This window comes from Oncorhynchus mykiss, chromosome 10 (assembly GCF_057628025.1).
Source record: "Oncorhynchus mykiss isolate SJ-2025 chromosome 10, ASM5762802v1, whole genome shotgun sequence".
In the NCBI taxonomy this organism is placed as follows: Eukaryota; Metazoa; Chordata; class Actinopteri; order Salmoniformes; family Salmonidae; genus Oncorhynchus; species Oncorhynchus mykiss.
The window spans coordinates 24,184,647-24,204,301 of record NC_143031.1 but is presented as its reverse complement, the minus strand read 5'-3'; the positions used below and the strand labels follow the sequence as shown (position 1 = coordinate 24,204,301).

The 19,655-nt window shown below is 44.3% G+C and overlaps 1 pseudogene; it reads left to right on the top strand.

The window, feature by feature from the left end:
• Positions 1 to 12,168: 12,168 nt before the first annotated feature.
• Positions 12,169 to 14,007, top strand: LOC149979969 (anaphase-promoting complex subunit 13-like; annotated as a pseudogene).
• The last annotated feature ends 5,648 nt before the right edge of the window (positions 14,008 to 19,655 follow it).

Sequence of the window (19,655 nt, the reverse complement as noted above, 5' to 3'; positions counted from 1 at the left end):
AAAAAAAAAACTGCCTAGTCCTTGCCGATAAGCATACCCATAACATGATGCAGCCACAACCCTGCTTGAAAATATGACGAGTGGTACTCAGTGACGTGTTGGATTTGCCCCAAACATATTGCTTTGTATTCAGGATAAAAAGTTAATTTCTCTGCCAAATATTTTGCAGTTTTACTTTAGTGCCTTATTGCAAACAGGATGTATGTTTTAGAATATTTTTAATCTGTGCATACTTCCTTTTTTTCACTCTGTTATTTAGGTTAGTATTGTGGAGTAACTACAATGTTGTTACAATGTCATCCTCACTTTTCTACTACAGCCATTAAACTTTGTTATAAAATCACAATTGGCCTCATGCTGAAATCCCTACCATGGTAAAATCCCAGTTGTCATCTGCCAATAGGTGCCCTTCTTTGAGAGCCATTGTAAAAACCTCCCTGGTGTTTATGGTTGAATCTGTTCTTGAAATTCACTACTCAACTAAGATAATTATATGTGTGGGGTACAGAGATGGGATAATCATTCAAAAATCATGTTAACCACTATTATTGCACAAAGTGAGCCCATAAAAAAAACTTTAGGCTTGACATAACAAAGGGATGAAATACTTGAGTCAAGACATTAAAGCTTCAAATTTTTTGTAAATGTATTAATTCCACTTGGACATTGTGTCCAGATTAGTGGTCCAAAATCTCAATTTAATCAATTTAAAAATCAGGCTGTAACACAACAAAATGTGAAAAAAAGTCAAGGGGTGTGAATACATTCTGAAGGCGTTGTAGAATCAATTGTCTCAATCAAATGTTATTTGTCAAATGCGCAGAATGCAACAGGTGTAGACTAAAATTTGCACAAATTTAGGAAATAGTAACACAATAGAATGACACTATACACAAGGAGTACCGGTACAAGGTAGTGGAAGTAATGTGTACAGTGCCTTCAGAAAGTATTCATACCCCTTGACTTATTGCACATTTTGTTGTGTTACAGCCTGAATTCAAAATCTATTAAATGTGTTTTTCCTCAATCTATACACAATACACCATAACGACAAAGCGAAAACATTGGGATTTTTTTGCAAATGTATTGAATTTTTTTTTTTTTTTAATCTGAAATCTCATTTACATAAGTATTCACACTCCTGAACCAATACCTTTGGCAGCGATTAGAGCTGCTTCTTGACATTGCTCGCTTAACCCGGAAGCCAGCCACACCAATGTGTCAGAGGAAACATCGTCCGGCTCACCACAGGAGTAGCTATAGCGCGACGGGACAAGGACATCCCGGCCGGCCAAACCCTCCCCTAACCCAGACGATGCTGGGTCAATTGTGCGCCGCCTCATGGGTCTCCCAGTCGCGGCCGGCTGTGACACAGCTCAAGATCAAACCCGGATCTGTAGTGACACCTATAGCACTCCGATGCAGTTCCTGAGATCGCTACGCCACTCGGGAGGCCCATGCTTGGTTTTTGCTCGGACATGCACTGTCAACGGTGGGACCTTATATAGACAGGTGTGTGCCTTTCCAAATCATGTCCAATCAATTACATTTACCAACAGGTGGACTCCAAGTTGTAGACACATCAAGGACGATCAATGGAAAGAGGATGCACCTGAGCTCAATTTTGAGTCTGAAGGGTCTGAAAACTTATGTAAATAAAGTATCTGTTTTTTAAATTTATTTATTAAATTTTAAAACATTTCTAAAAACCTGTTTTTTTCACTGTCATTATGGGGTATTGTGCGTAGATTGCTGACGATTTTTTTAAAAATGTAATGCATTTTAAAATAAGGCTGTAAAGTAACAATGTGGAAAAGGTCAAGGGGTCTGAATACTTTCCGAAGGCTCTGTAGGTGTTGGGTTAGTTGGTGGTGGAATTTGTTTTTCCTTTTAGAATCCGAAATAATGAATAAAATGTAATGTAGGTCACCCATAACTGGCCTCATATTTTAATACAGTAGGTGGCGATGTATGCACCTTTAAATTGGATGCGATCTGCCAACCTAATCCCAAGACCAATCACTGACGAAGGATTGAGTGGTTTTGTTGGAGTCGGAGACAGCTCGGGAAAATAGAGTTCCTTGAGAGGGTAAGAACGACATGTACACTGCTCAAAAAAATAAAAGGGAACACTAAAATAACACATTTTAGATCTGAATGAATGAAATATTCTTATTAAATACTTTTTTTTTTTACATAGTTGAATGTGTTGACAACAAAATCACACACAAATTATCAATGGAAATCAAATTTATCAACCCATGGAGGTCTGGATTTGGAGTCACACTCAAAATTAAAGTGGAAAACCACACTACATGCTGATCCAACTTTGATGTAATGTCCTTAAAACAAGTCAAGATGAGGCTCAGTAGTGTGTGTGGCCTGTATGACCTCCCTACAACGCCTGGGCATGCTCCTGATGAGGTGGTGGATGGTCTCCTGAGGGATCTCCTCCCAGACCTGGAATAAATCATCCGCCAACTCCTGGACAGTCTGTGGTGCAACGTGGCAACGTTGGTGGATGGAGCGAGACATTATGTCCCAGATGTGCTCAATTGGATTCAGGTCTGGGGAACAGGCGGGCCAGTCCATAGCATCAATGCCTTCCTCTTGCAGGAACTGCTGACACACTCCAGCCACATGAGGTCTAGCATTGTCTTGCATTAGGAGGAACCCAGGGCCAACCGCACCAGCATATGGTCTCACAAGGGGTCTGAGGATCTCATCTCGGTACCTAATGGCAGTCAGGCTACCTCTGGCGAGCACATGGAGGGCTGTGCGGCCCCCCAAAGAAATGCCACCCCACACCATGACTGACCCACCGCCAAACCGGTCATGCTGGAGGATGTTGCAGGCAGCAGAACGTTCTCCACGGTGTCTCCAGACTCTGTCACGTCTATCACATGTGCTCAGTGTGAACCTGCTTTCATCTGTGAAGAGCACAGGGCGCCAGGGGCGAATTTGCCAATCTTGGTGTTCTCTGGCAAATGCCAAACATCCTGCACGGTGTTGGGCTGTAAGCACAACCCCCACCTGTGGACATCGGGCCCTCATACCACCCTCATGGAGTCTGTTTCTGACCATTTGAGCAGACACATGCACATTTGTGGCCTGCTGGAGGTCATTTTGCAGAGCTCTGGCAGTGCTCCTCCTGCTCCTCCTTGCACAAAGGCGGAGGTAGCGGTCCTACTGCTGGGTTGTTGCCCTCCTACGGCCTCCTCCACATCTCCTGATGTACTGGCCTGTCTCCTAGTAGCGCCTCCATGCTCTGGACACTACGCTGACAGACACAGCAAACCTTCTTGCCACAGCTCGCATTGATGTGCCATCCTGGATGAGCTGCACTACCTGAGCCACTTGTGTGGGTTGTAGACTTCGTCTCATGCTACCACTAGAGTGAAAGCACCGCCAGCATTCAAAAGTGACCAAAACATCAGCCAGGAAGCATAGGAACTGAGAAGTGGTCTGTGGTCACCACCTGCAGAACCACTCCTTTATTGGGGGTGTCTTGCTAATTGCCTATAATTTCCACCTGTTGTCTATTCCATTTGCACAACAGCATGTGAAATTTATTGTCAATCAGTGTTGCTTCCTAAGTGGACAGTTTGATTTCACAGAAGTGTGATTGACTTGGAGTTACATTGTGTTGTTTAAGTGTTCCCTTTATTTTTTTGAGCAGTGTATGTTAGAAGTGCAATATTATCATAAGGAGACATATACTTGGAATATGGAGGGGAACAAGAGGCAGAGGAGGTCGCAGAGAGAGGGAGGAAGAGGGGGAGCTTGAATCCATAAAAAAAATGTCTGGAAAAAAGCAAGATGGTTTGTCGGAGAAGAATGTGTAAGCAGAGTGAGCCGTACACCGAATTGAGGTCTGGAGGAGAAATGGAAGTGAATGAGGGCGGATTATCGGAGGTGGCAGGTGTGACGTTCTCTGAGCTCAAGGCTTGCACCGATGGTCAGGATAGAGATGAGTCTGGCAGTAGGAGTGACATTTTTGGAGGAAGTGGACACCTATTTTTTGGCTGATCCATTTGTGGTTTCAGGTTGGGTGAAAACAGAGTAGGGTGCTGTGGAATCAGAGAAGGTAATCAGAAGTGGTCTTGTGATAATTGTTTGTTTCTGCTGGTCAGAGGTAGCAGGCACTTAGGCACTTCAAGCAAAATGAATGGGGACAAGAGATGTGACTGGTTTTGCTCTCAAGAAAAGGGCGCTATTGAAAGGACTGATTAGTGGGGAAGCGGTAAATATGGACCAACTGTAGCGAACGATTCTCTGTTTGTGATGCTCGCTGTTTGGTGCAATGCAGACAGGGTGGCGTGAGTGGTGAAACCAAAGTCATTGTCTGTTCTTTTGAGTTTTGATATTGAGTCTTTGCCCGACAAAGTGATGTCAAGATATAAACAAATTTTGTGCCAAATAAATTAAGTTGTTACAGATGTCAAGTTTAAAGGCATGTGGCAGCCGTGTGTAGGAGGGAGGTTCCTAGGTGTGAGAAGTGTGCAGAAGGGCATGAGACAAAGGAATGCGTAGCATTGGGGAAAGAAGTATTGTGTGTTAATTGTAGGGGTGCCCATGGGCCTGGGGATCAGAAATGTCTGGTGCCAGAGAGGCAGGTTGAGGTTTCCAGGGTTAGAGTAGTGCTGAATGTGTCGTATGCTGAGGCAGTGAAGACAGTAGAGAAGGATTGGTCAAACGGGAGGGATCCTGATAAGATTTGTGTGAGTAGTAGATGTTCCAGTACAGAGGAATAAACCAACAAGTGATATATGCTTCAGTAAGATTTACTATTAATGCTAAAAAGCCATGTTATCAACTGTACTGCAGGGAGGGAAAGTAAGTCACAGAACACATATAGCCCCAGTGAAAGGTTTGGACACACCATCCCACGGAGCACCTACTCATTCCAGGGTTTTTCTTTCTTTATTATTTTCTACATTGCAGATTAATAGTGAAGACATCAAAACTATGAAATAACATATGGAATCATGTAGTAATCAAAAGTGTCAAATTAAAATATATTTTATATGAGATTCTTCAAAGTAGCCACCCTTTTCCTTGATGACAGCTTTGTTCACTCTTGGCATTCTCTCAACCAGATTCATGAGGTGCACCTGGAATTCATTTCAATTAACAGGTGTGCATGCTCCTGCCCTGGAGCGGAACTGGACGCCGTGCCTGGACTGGGCAACGGCTCAGAGGCAGGCTCCTGCCCTGGAGCGGAACTGGACGCCGTGCCTGGACTGGGCAACGGCTCAGAGGCAGGCTCCTGCCCTGGAGCGGAACTGGACGCCGTGCCTGGACTGGGCAACGGCTCAGAGGCAGGCTCCTGCCCTGGAGCGGAACTGGACGCTGTGCCTGGACTGGGCAACGGCTCAGAGGAAGGCTCATGCCCTTCTGAGAAAATAGGCATCGTTGTGAGTGCGGATTAGCGTTTTTGGGGCATTTAAATAAAGAAATTGTGTATTTTGTATGATGTCGGGTTCCCCACACCCTGAAATTGATTATTTTGTTTTGTTGTCATTTCAACACCCCGTACAGTGGGTGGCAGCAATAAACCAATAAGTGTTTGAGAGGAACCTCATGAGGGAAGTGGCAGGATATGATTGGGGGTCGGATAGACAAACACTGTTTATGTTGTATATGATCAGGTCATCTTTGGATTATGGGTGCTTTGTATATGGATCGGCAGCCAAAATGGTACTACAGCGCCTGGATAGGATACAGTCAAGGGCCCTGAAATTGTGTGTGGGTGCCTTCAGGATGACACCTGTTAAGGCATTGAAGGTGGATAGTGAGGAACTGCCACTAAACTTGAATTAGCTTACTGGGCGAGGTTGAAAGGGAGTTCAGAAGGACATCCTGTGGTCACGGAAACTGGGGAATGCTGGGAGTGAGGAGTGGGTAAGCAGAGGTTGTATGTGTGGACAACTGGTTAGAAAGTGGTATACTATGGACTTGGGGAGGGAGAGAGAGAGGGTCAGCAATTGCATTGGGGAACGTTTCGCTGTGGCTGTTTCCGAAACCAAGTGTAAATGTGGATATGATTGAGGGTTGGAGAGAATGGGTGAGGACGTGAGACGGTGTGTGGAGAGATATATAGAGAATCGGTCTTATTTGATTGTAAGGATATTTACAGATGGTTCAAAGGATCCAGTCAGTGGTAGAGTGGGGGGCAGGGGTGTATATCCTAGAATTCAATGTTAGAGTAAGTAAGCTGTTAACTAATTATGTGTCAGTTTATGCGACCAAGTAGATAGCCATGATTATAGGTTTGTGATGGGTGGAAGAGGTGAAACCACTGTGTTGATCTGCTCTGATTCGGCTGCAGTGTTGAGTAGTGTGAAGACGGGGAGGTTGGATAGGTGAGACTTGTTTGTGGAGATGGTGCTGCTAATGGGATTGGAGAGGATGGGAGTGGTGGTAAACATTTGCTGGGTTCCCACCCATGTGGGTGTGGAGGGTAATGAGAAGGCTGATGTGGTGGTTAAGAGAGGTGAGCAGAGAGGGGGTAGATATTCAGGTACTGCTGGGCCACAAGGAAGTCAAGTCTGATCTGGGCAAAAGGGCTCGATCTTTGGCAAAAGGGAATGGGATGCTAGTAGTAAGGGGAGGCAATTTTATTGCGTGCAACGGTCAGTTAAGGAAGAGGTCTGGACTAGGGGATGTAGGAACAAAACAAGCAAAAGTTGCAGTAGAAGACAAGGACCAGTCCAATAATGCATTTCTTATTGGACTGTGTTTTGTGGACAAGGAGATTTGGGAAATCCATTTGTAATATTGAGGACTGTGAAGAAGGCAGTGGGAAAGGTACATTCAATCAAGGTGACTAGAAGCAGCCTTGTTTTTTTTTGTGTCGATGAAGAACAGAGGAAGCGTGCACTGGATCTGGCAAAATTGTCCTCGTCAGAAGTAATGTATTGATCTTCGGAGCAGGGCGCCTGCAGAAGGCTTTATATCTGGAGTCTCGTTGAATATAGATGAGGAGTACCTTAGTCAGAAAATCCCAGGAGTGGTCAGTGCTTGTCGCCTGACCCATATGGTAAATGGAAGAAAGGAGAAAAGCCTATCAATATTGTTGTTGTTTGAGGAGACTCTACCTGAATGTGTGAAGCTTGGATGTGTGAGGTGTGCGGTCAGAGCATTTGTGTCCAAACCATTACAGTGTGGGAATTGTAAAGGATATGGTCATGTGTCAAATGTTTGAAGACTGGAGAAGTACAGGATTTCTAGAATCTGTAATTGGAAAATGTTGCAACCGTGGTGAGGATCATACTCCAAAAACTTCCTTTAGTGCCTTATTAGGGTGAAAGAGGTTGAGGTGTCAAGGATCAGGGCTGTAGAGCAGATCTCCTATGTGGAGGCGGTGAAGAGTCGGAGAGGCAACAGTGTTGAAAATATGGCAGTGGATGCATTGCAACCAGTTGCTAGTGTTTTAAGTCAAATCGAGTGATCTGGATACACTCATTGTGAAGAAAGTGGATTTTGTGGCATTTATAGCCACTGATTAATTGTACAGCACAAGTGTCTAAGAAGTCCAACAAGCTGGACATCTTTATATCTGCAGCTTTTGGGGATCCAAGACTTCACGACAGACGCACTACAAGGACTATTGTGGCTAGGAAATGTCCCGCCCTCACACGAGTCATTTGAGCCTGTGTAGGGAGGGACCTGATTATGATTATTATTATTATTTTTTTTACAGAAAAGCAGTTTGATTTTGTGTAGTCAATTTCTTTTTCGAAAGATTGTATGATATTTCATACAAATGGCCCTAGCCCTCACTCTCCGATCCAACAGGTCCCAGATGTGCTGAATGAGATTGAGATCCGGGCTCTTCGCTGGCCATGGCAGAACACTGACATTCCTTGCAGGAAATCACGCGCAGAACGAGCAGTATGGCTGGTGGCATTGTCATGCTGGAGGGTCATGTCAGGATGCAGAAAGGGTACCACATGAGGGAGGAGGATGTCTTCCCTGCAACGCACAGCGTTGAGGTTGCAGGCAATGACAACAAGCTCAGTCCGATGATGCTGTGACACACCACCCCAGACCATGACAGACCCTCCACCTCCAAATCGATTCCACGCCATAGTACAGGCCTGGGTGTAATGGTCATTCCTTCGGCGATAAACGCGAATCCGACCATCACCCTTGGTGAGACAAAACCGCAACTTGTCAGTGAAGAGCACTTTTTGCCAGTCCTGTCTGGTCTAGCGGAGGTGGGTTTGTGCCCATAGGCGACGTTGTTGCCGATGATGTCTGGTGAGGACCTGCCTTACAATATGCCTATAAGCCCTCAGTCCAGCCTCTCTCAGCCTATTGCAGACAGTCTGAGTACTGATGGAGGGATTGTGCGTTCCTGGTGTAACTCGGGCAGTTGTTGTTGCCATGCTGTACCTGTCCCGCAGGTGTGATGTTTGGATGTACCGATCCTGTGCAGGTGTTGTTACACGTGGTCTGCCACTGAGAGGACGATCAGCTGTCCGTCCTGTCTCAGGCATCGCACAGTATGGACATTGCAATTTATTACCCTGGCCACATCTGCAGTCCTCATGCCTCCTTGCAGCATGCCTAAGGCACGTTCACGCAGATAAGCAGGGACCCTGTGCATTTTTCTTTTGGTGTCCTTTGGAGTCAGTAGAAAAGCCTCTTTAGTTTCCTAAGTTTTCATAACTGTGACCTTAATTGCCTACCGTCTGTAAGCTGTTAGTGTCTTAATGACCGTTCCACAGGTGCATGTTCATTAATTGTTTATGGTTCATTGAACAAGCATGGGAAACCGTGTTTAAACCCTTTACAATGTAGATCTGTGAAGTTATTTGTATTTTTACGAATGATCTTTGAAAGACAGGGTCCTGAAAAAGGGACGTTTCTTTTTTTTGCTGAGTTTACCATAGAAGCAGCTCCACAACTTCCGGCGCCGACAGAGATGGCCGCCTCGCTTCGCGTTCCTAGGAAACTATGCAGTTTTTTGTTTTTTTACGTGTTATTTCTTACATTAGTACCCCAGGTCATCTTAGGTTTCATTACATACAGTCGAGAAGAACTACTGAATATAAGATCAGCGTCAACTCACCATCAGTACGACCAAGAATATGTTTTTCGCGACGCGGATCCTGTGTTCTGCCTTACAAACAGGACAACGGAGTGGATCCCATGCAGCGACCCAAAAAAACAACTCCGAAAAAGAGGGAAACGAGGCGGTCTTCTGGTCAGACTCCGGAGACGGGCACACCGTGCACCACTCCCTAGCATTCTTCTTGCCAATGTCCAGTCTCTTGACAACAAGGTTGATGAAATCCGAGCAAGGGTAGCATTCCAGAGGGACATCAGAGACTGTAACGTTCTTTGCTTCACGGAAACATGGCTCACTGGAGAGACACTATCCGAGGCGGTGCAGCCAACGGGTTTCTCCATGCATCGCGCCGACAGAAACAAACATCTTTCTGGTAAGAAGAGGGGCGGGGGCGTATGCCTTATGGCTAACGAGACATGGTGTGATGAAAGAAACATACAGGAACTCAAATCCTTCTGTTCACCTGATTTAGAATTCCTCACAATCAAATGTAGACCGCATTATCTACCAAGAGAATTCTCTTCGATTATAATCACAGCCGTATATACCCCCCCCCCCCAAGCAGACACATCGATGGCTCTGAACAAACTTTATTTAACTCTTTGCAAACTGGAAACCATTCATCCGGAGGCTGCATTCATTGTAGCTGGGGATTTTAACAAGGCTAATCTGAAAACAAGACTCCCTAAATTTTATCAGCATATTGATTGTGCAACCAGGGGTGGAAAGACCTTGGACCATTGTTACTCTAACTTCTGCGACGCATATAAGGCCCTGCCCCGCCCCTTTTTGGAAAAGCTGACCACGACTCCATTTTGTTGATCCCTGCCTACAGACAGAAACTAAAACAAGAGGCTCCCACGCTGAGGTCTGTCCAACGCTGGTCCGACCAAGCTGACTCCACACTCCAAGACTGCTTCCATCACGTGGACTGGGATATGTTTCGTATTGCGTCAGATAACAATATTGACGAATACGCTGATTCGGTGTGCGAGTTCATTAGAACGTGCGTTGAAGATGTCGTTCCCATAGCAACGATTAAAACATTCCCTAACCAGAAACCGTGGATTGATGGCAGCATTCGCGTGAAACTGAAAGCGCAAACCACTGCTTTTAATCAGGGCAAGGTGTCTGGTAACATGACCGAATACAAACAGTGCAGCTATTCCCTCCGTAAGGCTATCAAACAAGCTAAGCGTCAGTACAGAGACAAAGTAGAATCTCAATTCAACTGCTCAGACACAAGAGGCATGTGGCAGGGTCTACAGTCAATCACGGACTACAGGAAGAAATCCAGCCCAGTCACGGACCAGGATGTCTTGCTCCCAGGCAGACTAAATAACTTTTTTGCCCGCTTTGAGGACAATACAGTGCCACTGACACGGCCTGCAACGAAAACATGTGGTCTCTCCTTCACTGCAGCCGAGGTGAGTAAGACATTTAAACGTGTTAACCCTCGCAAGGCTGCAGGCCCAGAAGGCATCCCCAGCCGCGCCCTCAGAGCATGCGCAGACCAGCTGGCCGGTGTGTTTACGGACATATTCAATCAATCCCTATACCAGTCTGCTGTTCCCACATGCTTCAAGAGGGCCACCATTGTTCCTGTTCCCAAGAAAGCTAAGGTAACTGAGCTAAACGACTACCGCCCCGTAGCACTCACTTCCGTCATCATGAAGTGCTTTGAGAGACTAGTCAAGGACCATATCACCTCCACCCTACCTGACACCCTAGACCCACTCCAATTTGCTTACCGCCCAAATAAGTCCACAGACGATGCAATCTCAACCACATTGCACACTGCCCTAACCCATCTGGACAAGAGGAATACCTATGTGAGAATGCTGTTCATCGACTACAGCTCGGCATTCAACACCATAGTACCCTCCAAGCTCGTCATCAAGCTCGAGACCCTGGGTCTCGACCCCGCTCTGTGCAACTGGGTACTAGACTTCCTGACGGGCCGCCCCCAGGTGGTGAGGGTAGGCAACAACATCTCCTCCCCGCTGATCCTCAACACTGGGGCCCCACAAGGGTGCGTTCTGAGCCCTCTCCTGTACTCCCTGTTCACCCACGACTGCGTGGCCACGCACGCCTCCAACTCAATAATCAAGTTTGCGGACGACACAACAGTGGTAGGCTTCATTACCAACAACGACGAGACGGCCTACAGGGAGGAGGTGAGGGCCCTCGGAGTGTGGTGTCAGGAAAATAACCTCACACTCAACGTCAACAAAACTAAGGAGATGATTGTGGACTTCAGGAAACAGCAGAGGGAACACCCCCCTATCCACATCGATGGGACAGTAGTGGAGAGGGTAGCAAGCACAATCGAGAGCATCCTGGCGGGCTGTATCACCGCCTGGTACGGCAACTGCTCCGCCCTCAACCGTAAGGCTCTCCAGAGTGTAGTGAGGTCAGCACAACGCATCACCGGGGGCAAACTACCTGCCCTCCAGGACACCTACACCACCCAATGTTATAGGAAGGCCATAAAGATCATCAAGGACATCAACCACCCGAGCCACTGCCTGTTCACCCCGCTATCATCCAGAAGGCGAGGTCAGTACAGGTGCATCAAAGCTGGGACCGAGAGACTGAAAAACAGCTTCTATCTCAAGGCCATCAGACTGTTAAACAGCCACCACTAACATTGAGTGGCTGCTGCCAACACACTGACACTGACACTGACACTGACACTGACTCAACTCCAGCCACTTTAATAATGGGAATTGATGGGAAATGATGTAAATATATCACTAGCCACTTTAAACAATGCTACCTTATTTAATATTACTTGTTGGTTATTACTGCATTGTCGGAACTAGAAGCACAAGCATTTCGCTACACTCGCATTAACATCTGCTAACCATGTGTATGTGACAAATAAAATTTGATTTGATTTGATTGACTCAGTATTATATTTTCCATAGATATTTTACTTTAGCTAGCTAAACATTTTGTTGAGACTTTGGGCATGCCACACAGAACTCTGTTTGACAGGTTATCTGCAACACAACAAATAAGGATACTTAATTATGCAATCGTCACACTAGTCTATTAGCTACATTAGCGATAGATAACATTCTGAGATGGATAGTGAAGTTCAGAGAGATGGCAGGGTTCTTGGCATAACAGATTATGCTTGGAGGGAAGACTGTCTAACTTATGAAGATGTCACTATCTCATTGGTAAGAAAAGTCTTTCAACAGTTACGTATCTGGTGAGGTTTAGTTAGCTAACGCGTTACATATGTAGCTTCTGCATCTGGCTCACTCAATGATTCATGAATAGCTAGCATAGCTATACAAGTCATACACCAGTTTTATTATTTGTTCCTCAATCCAAATCACTGATGGCCAGTTATAAAGACTTGCCTGCCTAGGCTACTATAAACCCCAAAAGTATATTTTGGACTTCCTACCTAAAGCTTATACTAGGGGCACTGTAGCTAATGTTTCATGGACAACTGGTAACTGCCAAAATAAAAGGAAACACCAACAGTGTCTTACATTATTAGGGCATTGGTCCACCACGAGCCGCCAGAGAAGCTTCAATGCGCTTTGGCATATATTCTACAAGTGTCTGGAACTCTATTGGAGGGATGCAACACCATTCTTCCATGAGAATTTCAATCATTGTGTTTTGTTGATGGTGGAAACCGCTGTCTCAGGCACCACTCCAGAATCTCCCATAAGTGTTAAATTGGTTTGAGATCTGGGGTGTATTCATAAGGTCTTGCAATGGAGACCGTTTACTGTTCAGAACCAAACGGAACAAAACGTGTAGGGAATTTGACCAATAGAAACTATCGTTTTCATTGCAAAATGTTTTCCATTTGGAGTAAATGTTTTTTTGCAAAAGACTAAACGTTTTGCAACAGAATCGGCGTAATGAATACACTTATGGTGACACACTCCCTTTAATAAACCCCCTATGCTCCTTTGAGATCCCTCTTTCAAAAGTCAAGCCACTGAGCTTGTCTAGCCATGGTAGCCAAAATAATTGGCAACTGGGCATTTTTATATGGGATGTTTTAATTGCTTGATTAACTCAGGAACCACACCTGTGTGGAAGGACCTGCTTTCCGTATACTTTGTAGCCCTCATTTACTCAAGTGTTTTCTTTATTTTGGCAGTTACGTGTATAAATAGCTAGTTTAGTTCATTTTTAAAGATTTGTACCTTACCTTTACATCAGCTCTGCATTGCTAAATATGTAGCTACAGTTCCCTGTGTGGATATCTTCCTTACAGGGTACTAGCGTAGGTAGCTAAGAATTTAACTAGTGTTTGACAACGTTGTGCCGCTGGAGGTTCGAGCCCTGCTTGGCTACAAATGGAGGCATTATTCAGACTAGCCCTCAAGCACCAGTGACCTTACATTTAATCCACAAATGGCCTAACAGATGCATATTACGGTGTCTTCTCTCCCTGTCGGTACCCAATAGAGCAAATGTCATTATTTACCTTTATTTAACTAGGCAAGTCAGTTAAGAACAAATTCTTATTTTCAATGACGGCCTAGGAACAGTGGGTTAACTGCCTGTTCAGGGGCAGAACGACAGATTTGTACCTTGTCGGCTCGGGGATTTGAACTTGCAACCTTCCAGTTACTAGTCCAACACTAACCACTAGGCTACCCTGGCATGAGTCCTTTCTTACCTGCTTTCAGAAATCAGTTCATGAATAAAGAGCCTTTTAGGAATGTCTGATACTCATACTACTGTATAAGCCTGGACAATACTACTAGTTTGCGCTCGTGTGGTTAAGGCTTTAACCACACGAGCGTTCACTCCTTCCTGCAGAGTGAACTGCCTGAAGCTGAGCAAGATAATGGAGGATCAACAGAGTCGGTAAAGAACAAGAAATTAAGTGGTCAGATTTAGCCCTTCAGAACCTGCACAAGAATACAACCAACACAGGGACTTAGCTACTCCTTAAATCAAGGTTGAGCAATTCCAGACCTCGAGGGCCTGATTGGTGTCACAGTTTTCCCCCAGCTAACACAACTGACTCCAATAATCACCTAATCATGATCTTCAGTTTATAATGCAATTTGATTAATCAGCTGTGTTTGCTAGGGATGGAGAAAAAGTGACCCCAATCAGGCCCTCGGAGTTGCCTACCTCTGCCGTAAATGGATGCTGTGCCTTTTCCAATGTACCCGTGGTTGAACAGTTGTCTGTTTTCTGTATTCTTACAATTGTCAAAATGAAATTATTTATGTAGTATTTTGTCATTCATGTCGAACGACCCCCTTAAACCCATAATTTCTTTCAGTTCAATAATCAAACCTGGAGTGCGGCATCCCTGGACTATTTTTAGATTTTCTTCTTGACCTGACAGAAATAAATGTATTGTAAATGGAGTATAATGATGCAAAATAAACAGAAAATATAATTTTATACATCCACCCCCCAGTCAAAGGCAATGCATATTACAAGTGTGACAAATACAGGTTGCAAATACATAGGCATACCTTTGTAATTGGCTCCTTGCCTCTGGCATCAAACAGGGAAAATGCAATTACCGGTAGGTTCACAGAAATCTGTATGCCAACACAGCATTTAAGTGTTTATCATTAGGTCTACAGTCAAGACATACCAGGGAGCTTTTTGTTATGTGACAAAGGCTCACAGGAATACATGATCTCCATCAAAAGTAGCATTGAACGTTCTACACTGCGATATTGGGAAAGGGGTTTATCTTGTCAGTTGTACAGCTGAAATGTGTGTTCCGCATTTAACCCAACCCCTCTGAATCAGAGGTGCGGGGGGCTGCCTTAATCGGCATCCACGTCTTCGGCGCCCGGGGAACAGTGGGTTAACTGCCTTGCTCAGGGGCAGAACGACAGCTTTTTACCTTGTCAACTCGGGGATTCAATTCAGCAACCTTTCGGTTACTGGCCCAACACTCTAACAACTAGGTTACCTGGCACCCTACTGACAACATATACACATGCTGAGTTATTTCCTGAACAATTAATTTTTGCTATATTCAACAATATAATACTCCATTTACTGTCACAGATGTTTTCACATTCAAACACATTCTTTAGCCATTTACTGTGCCCCATAACAAAAGAGAGACAGGAATATTCAGTTTGTATCCATTTGAACATGTAGGGGCCATACATTAGGCAAAAGAGAACAGTACCGTCACAAGCCAATGGGGGTTGCAACATATGGTCAAAGGCAATGTTCTTTCAAATTTATTCAGGCACAATAATTTTCCGGTCTGCTGAGCGGCAAACTTGACAGAAAATTCAGTGAACTTTCAGCAAGCGTTTATTGTTAACACTGAGGCTGTACCCCCTTTAAGTTAGTTTTAACTGTAGCCATGTAGGCTACTATGGTTATTTGATCATAATGTAGGCCTACCAGAGTGGCCTACCGTACCATCAAAAACAGAGAAAATGCATCCCATAACATTTTAACATGGAAATAGCTGTTTTATCATTAAGCCTACAGTAGCAGCAAATGTGTGGTGTTCCATGTAGGCTTAAATTCCATGAGACTTTTGAAAGAAAAAAACATGCAGGGCTTGACAACCTGCTTATTTTTTATTTATTTAACCTTTATTTAACTTCATCCACTTGTCCTTTAGACAAGGTGGTGACTGAAAATTGTGTGTTGTTTGATGCAAGAAACCAAAATAAAATGCATTATTATTATTATTACAGAGAATCAGACAAATTATGCTACCCTCTGCCTATTGGCTATTCAAGCTGGCCTCAAAATACAACACTGCCCCTTTTAAGACTCTTGTAGGAAGCAATCACTCCCCTATTGCTGACGACAAAAGATATTTGACTAGGCTAATAACTCACTAACAAGCAAAGGATATGAACAAAATGCGCACACGTGACTACATGCAGCTCTCGCTTTGATCTAAAAACAAGCGCATCTACTCACGACCGCTCATGCTGTAAACACAACCCAATTCAAAGTAAATGGGACAGATGTATGGTAATTGTCTATTTGCATATAGATCTACTGCAGCTCTGATTGTTTATGCCGCACTGGTCTGTGTAGAGTACAGGCTGAGTAGTGCGTGTCAATGCAATAGAATCCTACTCAGATGCGTTCTGCCTACAACAAAATCTCTTGCATAGTTCTTTTGTTTCGGTATGCTGTATTGAAAGTGGCTAATATTGCGTTGATTCGATCACAATTGCCACAGTAAAGGGAAACGTTAAAAGTGTTAACAGGGAAAACTCTAGAACAGTGGTCACCAACCTTTTCTGAGTCAAGATCACTTTGAGTCAAAATGCAATCCGAGATCTACGGATATTTTGTTGCATGACTTAAACGTAAGCCTATGCAACATTAACCAATTAAAAACAGTACTGTAGCAATGAGGTTTGTGCAGTAAGCTATAGGCCCAATACATTGTCACTGCATATTAGTTACGCTTGAATTGCCTTGCCAATGCATTGTAGTTCGGGACACTTTTTTATATTATATTTAATTTAAAAAAATTGAGGTAGGCTATAATCACACTGGTAATATATCTGTTGTTGTATTACTTGTGAGGCACAGCTGAGTGAGCATATATTTAAATATTTTGCTGGGCTGATGGTGCTCGCATCTGATGGCCAATTTTAACTGAGGGAGAGAGCAGCAGATTTCAGGTCCGCCTCTCAACATCCCTTTGCTCTCCCTTTCCTCCACTGACCAAAAAGGGACACCGTCTTCCAGCTGATGGTGAAACTCGAGTCACATCGCATTATTTCTGCCTCATGCACAAATTCATGTTGTTACCCCTATGAGAAAAGTTAAATATTATTCGATATTAAAACACCCACGCCGCGAATAATAAAGCAATCCTATAGATAGATACACTTTCCTAATCATTCACTATTGCTGCAGTGCTTGTTTTAACGCTGAGTGGAAATAGGAAGAACACCCATTTTATGGTTCATAAAAGTGTTGAATACAAAGTGTTGACAGTGCTGAGTAAGAACTTAAACATGAACTCACTCATAAAAACAGCAGCTCTTTACTGTATTCGTTGACAGTCTCGGTTTTAAACCTTTTGAAATCTCACAGTATCAATTTTGCAGTAGCTTTTTTTAAACGCCTTCTACGTTACTGCAGACACCGTAATCTGAGCCACCCGATTGGCCAGCGGTAGTTTTATACTGCTCTCTGGACCCGCCAGAAAGGCAGTTTGCACCTTCACACACATGAAATGGTTCAACATGGTAACAGTTCGCCTACCCGGCGTGCAGGGCAGTTGAATCGGGTGTGCCAACAGCCCGAGACGAATAATACACATTTGTAAATAAACACAAGACTTAACGTTTTTCTTTTTACGTAAATGTTTGGCAATTGACTAGGAATGCTTTGGAGATCGACGTGACCACTGCTCTAGAAAGTTGGGTGAAATTCAATCTCGTGCTTCTCTCCGTGGGTTGATATTTCCCATAGGACGGCGCATTGTCATTGTAAAATAAGAATGTGTTCTAACGAACTTGCCTAGTTAAATAAAGGTAAAACATAATAATAAATGCTCAGCAGTCCCGGGGGAGCTGCGCGGCAGTCGCTGGGCTACTACACTCGTGCAGTTGAGGGAAAATTGATCAAATGGAGATATGGTCAAAGGTTTCAAAATGCAAATATATCTAGGTTTCCATCCAATCGGAGACAGATTTTAATGCGAATATTCAAAAATATCACCAGAGATGTTTTTCCATCAAACAGACATAAAATACTATTTAAATGGGGTTGAATTGCATTTAACAATGGTTTTGTCACAATTTGTGTGCATTATCTAGCGAATGTACCAACTCTGGTCTTGGCAGGTGTGCTCTCTCCAACAGCTCGCCAGTGTTGCCAATTTAGCGACGTTGTCTCTATATTTAGCGAGTATTCAGACCCCTCTAGGGACACATTTTCAAAAAAATCGACTAGGGACAAATCTAGCGACTTGTTCTGGTGTCATTGGAGACTGACGTGAAAGCACTTATCGTTCTTACTCTTCTCAGCGGGTGCTGCCGTGGGCCCCACCCCGCTGGCTGATGTAAATGTAAAATGTTCTTTGTCTAAAATAAATCACTGCATTTGACTCACACAGCCTCAGTCACTTACTCACCTTGTCCACCGTGTGTGTGTGCCTCTGTGACATAAGCTAAACATCTAGCTGGCTAGCTCATCATGTCTCAGTCTAAATTGTACACTTAAAAATACAGAAAGGCGTGGGAATCAAACCCTGAATTCAAAGGCTGGTGGAAGCCGTTTATTGGAGATGATACACGGACATACTGCCTGTATTATAAGGCTTATTTCTACACCAAACTTAGTGATGTAAAAAAACACATGACAACTCAAAAACATAGTCAAAATGCAAAGCCTTATAACAGTTCCACCCAAAACAAGCTGCCATTTATGGTTGAAAAAAATGGACTCTGCAAAAAAGGCTGAGGTCACCATGGCATTCATTGGCTATCGCTGAACACTGTTGTTCCATGCTGGCATGTGATCACATTGGAGAAGCATGTAGAGCTGCTTTCTCAGACTCCACTGCTGCTACCCACTTCAAAATGCACAGGACAAAGTGCACAGAAATTATGAAATGGTGTTCTAGCATCATACTTTCTGAAAAAGTTGGTCGCAGATGTGGGTGACCAGCGTTTCAGCCTCCTCTTCGATGAGTCCACGGATGTAAGTGTTTCTAAGTACCTGGGGGTTGTGATAAGGTACTTTAAGACACCAAGCAGACAATTGTATCAACATTTCTGGGGCTTGTTGAGTTGGAGGGAGGATGCCAAATGTATAGCCCGTGCTGTTGTGGCTTTCCTCGAGAAGTGTTGTCTTAAAAAAAGAGAAACTCCTGTGGACAGGGACCGACAATGCCTCTGTTATGGGGATTAACAATGGGGTCCATAAAGTGCTGAAAGAGGAGTATGGCCTCAAATATCTGGTTCTTATTCGCTGTGTGTGCCACTCTCTGCAGCTTGCTGTAAGTCGTGTTTCCAATGACACCATCCCCCGTAGTGTGGAGTACTTGGTACGAGAGACTTATAACTGGTTCAGTGTCTCCAAAGCGCAGGGGGGCCTACAAGGCCATATATGAGACCAACTTTGGGGAGAAACCTTTACAGATAACCAAGATGTGTGCCGCACGTTGCCTCTCCATTGAACCCATGGTTTCATGCATTTTGGACCAGTGGGAGGAGCTTAGGCTGCATTTCGCAGTCACCAAGTCCAGTGAACACTGCCACATGGCTGAGGTTTTATACTCCATGTACAGTGATCCTCAAAACATGTTGGATCTGACTTTTTGAAGTCAGTGCTGGGTGAGGTACAGTAGTGCTGGGTGAGGTACAGTAGTGCTGGGTGAGGTACAGTAGTGCTGGGTGAGGTACAGTTGGCCATCAAGGCTTTTGAGGGAGAGCAAGTAGATCCTCTTAAGTTACTTGACAGCTTGGTTAGCCTGATCAAGTCTGTGAGCAGCAGGGTGCTGAATCCACTGGCAAATGTTGATGTACTCAAAGGGCCAATAGATGGATACCTCAGTCCCAAACCGTACCTTGGTTACCTTTTTGAGTCAAAGGCAGCTGAGCTCCACCTTGCG